Raw genomic sequence first — 5,000 nt, forward strand, 5'->3', positions numbered from 1 at the left:
GCCCATCCGCACGCCCGTTTTATTGGCCCCATCATGCACTCGTTCCTTTGTTCACGGGGACCTTCCGTTAATCTGTCTGGCTGCCACAACTCTTAATGGAATTGTAATGCAGAGTCCAATTTTTTTTATAGGAGAGGGGTCGGTGTTGACGGTGGGCCAGGCCGCTAGGGCACTGGAGGGGGGCCCCTCATGGGGACCACCAGGTGGACCACCTGTCCATCAGGGGGACTCCCATGGGGACCGCTAGGTGGACCACCTGACCATCAGGGCGCTAGGGGTAGGATGGTCTTCCATGGGGACCACTAGGTTGACTACAAGACCACTAGGGGAACCCCCATTGGGACCACTAGGTGGACTACCAGACCACTTGGGGGGGAACCCCATGGGCGCCACCAGGTGGACCACCCGGGGGGCCACCAGTGAAGGGGACACAGGGGGGTGGAAAGACGAATGGTGGTCCAAGCTCATCATGACCACATCGAAAAAAAAAAAAAGAAAAAAAAAAAGAGTATCTGTCGCCATGCAGAGATTTGCCTATTGTGTATTTTTCCAGTTGTTTGTTGTGACTGACTGGTCGCTTGAAAAGCACCCTCTCCTCACCGCTCGCGGCCACCCCCCCCCAAAAAAAAAGTATCGAAAACCCCCTGTGGATTCGATCCTATTCAGTCTGCGGGGCAATTGGTAAGCCGATTGGCTGCTTAATGAAAACCTGAAAAGTAATTGTCAGTTCGGTTTGAAACTGGCGAGTTAATTGGCATGCAATCATCACTCGGGATTGTTAGTGGGATAATTGTATGCATGAGGATGACAGAATGTCATGAACTTGCGTATAAAACTGCCACTGAGTAGGATGCTTCTATGTGTGTGAATGGAATGACGTAATATATTTAGGTGATAAAGTTGATGATTCCTTAGTTTGACGCATTGGCGACAGCCATTTTTCACCCCATTTTGAGAAAATAGGCTTCAAAGATTTCAATATTATTGCGAGGTACTAATCGATTCATCTTTTGAGGAAATTTGGTCGCAAAATGCCACAACGCAGACAGCTGCAATTTTGACATATGCTATAGAGTATCAAAACTGAAACACTTTGACTGGAAAACTCAAAAATTAGAAGTTAAAAGGAAGGGATACGCCAGTTCGTCCAAACGAGGACGAATTGGTAAACTGGAATAATTAGAAGCTATAGGAATAGAAGGAAAGAAAATTTTGCCTTGAGTAAGTCCCCACTCCTTGGGCGATTAAGTAAAATATGTCACCTGGAACGCCATTAGTTTTGTACTGTTAATGAACTGAGTACACAGGTAGCATTTATATAAAACAGCAAAATTCAAAGTACACAGTCGGGTATGTAAAACTTTTAAAAAAATGAATAAACAGGCAGCTTTTAGTACTTATGGGAAAAACAAAATTTAAAGAGGACACTTTCAGGTGTATATAAATAAAAAACTTGATAAACAGTAGTATTTAGTATTTATGGAAAACTACAAAATTAAGATGATTTCAAAGTATAAAAAACAAAACAACAGGAAAATCTAGTCGTCAAGAGATACTATAATAGACCAGAATGCGTTTATATGGAAAATAGATTTGCTTACACACACACACACACACACACACAGCAATGGACGAGGAGAATAATGAATTAGGAGTCTGGCCTGAATAAGAGAGAGAGAGAGAGTTAGAGAGAGAATAATAATAACGGAAAGAGATTGGAACAGAGAAAAAGAGGTGATAGATATTGACACAGCGAGGATGAGAGAGAGAGATAGGTGTATATAATATATATATAAAGTATATATATATATATATATATATATATATATATATATATATATAGATATATAATATTATAATATAAATATATTATATTTATATTATAATATAATATATATATATAAAATAATATATAGAGAGAAGAGAGAGAGAGAGAGAGAGAGAGAAGAGAGAGAGAAGAGATAAATGATTTCTGAAACGAGAGAACCACGAGCATCCAACTCCGCCAGAGAACTTCGGTAATTTGGTTTTGAAATGTCGAAATTAATAACAGTCATATCGAGTTACCCCTTCCTCCTCCTCCTCCATCTTTACTTTGCTTTAGGTGTCTCATTTCATAGCAATTAGTCGGATGGGATCGTGTCCAGAATGTGATCCAATTGCTACATTTATACATACATATATATATATATATATATATATATATATATATATACTATATATATATATATATATATATATATATGTATATCGAGCTACAAATGTCCTTTAATATCTAATAATTCCGCTTTAGCCTCGGAATTAATATATGTTTCATATATGTTTAAACCGAAGGGGAATTTATTAGGCAATAATGGAATTGCCGGCCGACAGGCACGAACCATCGACATCTTCAAATTCTAGGACTGGCAGTGAAGCCTTAGCCGCCCACCCCGACCACCGCAAGGGGATATAAGTTTATGCCGATTCCGCCCGCCTCAAAATACCTGTCGCACTCGGTAGCGTTGTAGTGCTTTTGAACGAGGGGGTTTGATGCAGTCTCCAAAACTACAAATACCTGAGTGCGACAGGTATTTGAGGCGGGAGGCGGCATAAACTTATATCCTCTTGCGGTGGCGGGGTGGGCTAAGGCTTCACTGCCAGTCCTGGAATTGAAGATGTCGATGGTTCGTGCCCGTCGGCCGGCAATTCATTATCGCCTAAAAAATAATATTCCCCTTTGTTAAACATTTATGAAAATATATTAATTCCGACCGGTTAGAACGAATTAGATATTAAAGGACATTTGTAGCTCGATATATGTATATGAATCACGGTAATGTGATATGACTTATATATATATATATATATATATATATATATATATATATATATATATATATATACATATATATATATATATGTGTATATATATACACATATATAGAATATATTATATGTATATACTATATATATATTAATGTCACTTGGTCCGCTACATATGATGTACTCAATTATATTAATTATACTATAATAGTATATATATATATATATTATATATATATATATATATATATATATATATATATATACAGAGAAGACAGAGACAGAGACAGAGAGAGAGGGGGTTTCCTTTGTTTTAATAATAATTTTCTTCGTTAATTTCCAAAATATCAAGATCGCAAAAAACGGTCTTTGTTTGCGGAGCGTTTTATCACAGACCTCGTAAGGCCTTAGTACCGTCAGTGCACCTCCCGTGGTTCACTGTAGGCAATACTGGAAGGTTTTTGCTGCGTCCTTTCGGCCCTTCGCTATACCCACTTTTTTTCTTTCTTTTTTTAGTATTTTACTTGACCTCCATTCTTTCTAAATTTTATTTCCTGTTTGGATGCTTTTGCTTCGTCCCCTTTCAGTTTCTGGATCTCTTTCCTAAGTGAATGATAATATTACGATGATGATGAAGATGATGAAAATAAAGTCGTACTTCCCCTTTATTTATTTATTTATTTATTTATTTATTTATTTATTTATTTATTTATTTATTTAATTATTTTGCCGACGCTTGGTGTTGCACTGTCAGTAACAAATCAAAGAATAAATGTCGCTTATTGGGTCCGTTTCAGACGAACTGCTCTGTAATTGCAATTACCATCGCCGTAACAAGGCATAATGACAACATAATCGAGGAGTTTGCGTACAGAATAACGGAATAAATTATATAATGTCGATATTTTCATTTATATGTCTGATAATTCTCGCCACTTGCCAATATGACATTGATTTATGAGTTGTTCAGTAATAATTAAGCGTTGTTTTCACGACAGTAGATTTATGCTGTATGGCAGGTGCCAACAACACAGTCCACCATAGGGCCGTTGCTTAAAGTTTCATGGGGCTGCTGCTGAGAGTTTCACACAGCATTATACGCTGTACAGAAACCTCGGAGAAATTTCAGCGTATTTTTAAAATTTGTTTTGATATGTAGACCACAGTATTTATAACAATTATTGTATTCGATCCGCTGTGTTGCCGGTGTTCAATTATTTAATCAGAGTCCCCATAGATCCGTGTTCTGTTACACCTGTGTCAGGAGAGACCCACCTGTCTCTAATTAGATTACTCATTTGTGATTCAAGGGTCTCGAATAATAATGCTTCCGGGACATATAATGGGATTTCTATAGGGGTAGTTATAATTATTATTATTATTATTATCATTATTATTATTTTTTTTTTGCTCTATCACAGTCCTCCAATTTGTTCCGGGGAACTGGGTGCGGGAATTTATACTGAGGGGATCCGGGTTGCATCCTGCCTCCTTAGGAGTCCATCACTTTTCGTAATATGTGCGCCGTTTCTAGGATCGCCCTCTTTAGCATGAGTCCTGGAGCTACTTCAGCCTCTAGTTTTTCCCAGATTCCTTTTCAGGGATCTTGGGGTCGTGCCTAGTGTTCCTATGATTATGGGTACAATTTCCACTGGCCCCATAATCATAGGAACACTATACACGATCCCAAGATCCCTGAAATGAATCTAGAAAAACTAGAGGCTGAAGTAGCTCCAGGGCTCATGCAGAAGAGTGTGATCGTAGAAACGGCGCACATAGTAAGAGTGATGGACTCCTAAGGAAGCCGGATTCAACCCGGAACCCCTCATTATAAATACCACCCAGTCGAATTAGAGGACTGTGATAGACCAAAAAAAAAATATATAATAGTTATTTTTTATATTATTATTATTATTATTATTATTATTATATTATTATTATTATTATTATTATTAGCCATTGACTTAAAATTCAAGCTTCCAAAGAACACGGTGTTCATTTTGAAAGAGGTTACAGAAGGTGATATGAAATACAGAAAGAAGATATCTGTTATTAGAAAAGAGATAAGTAAAATGAATAAATTAATTAATAAATAGGTGGAAATATACATCAATGATTAAATTACAAGGCGAATTGTTTAGGGGTACACTGTAGGCATTACTTCGGCCCCTAGCTGCAACCTCTTTCTTTTCTTT

The 5,000-nt window shown here is 37.4% G+C and overlaps 1 protein-coding gene across 1 annotated transcript in view; it reads right to left on the reverse strand.

Moving 5' to 3' along the window:
- The window catches only part of LOC135196422 (major facilitator superfamily domain-containing protein 8-like), a 533,321-nt gene that overhangs the window by 148,756 nt on the left and 379,565 nt on the right, over positions 1 to 5,000 (reverse strand). The window lies entirely within an intron of this gene.

Source organism: Macrobrachium nipponense, chromosome 17 (genome assembly GCF_015104395.2).
Source record: "Macrobrachium nipponense isolate FS-2020 chromosome 17, ASM1510439v2, whole genome shotgun sequence".
In the NCBI taxonomy this organism is placed as follows: domain Eukaryota; kingdom Metazoa; phylum Arthropoda; class Malacostraca; order Decapoda; family Palaemonidae; genus Macrobrachium; species Macrobrachium nipponense.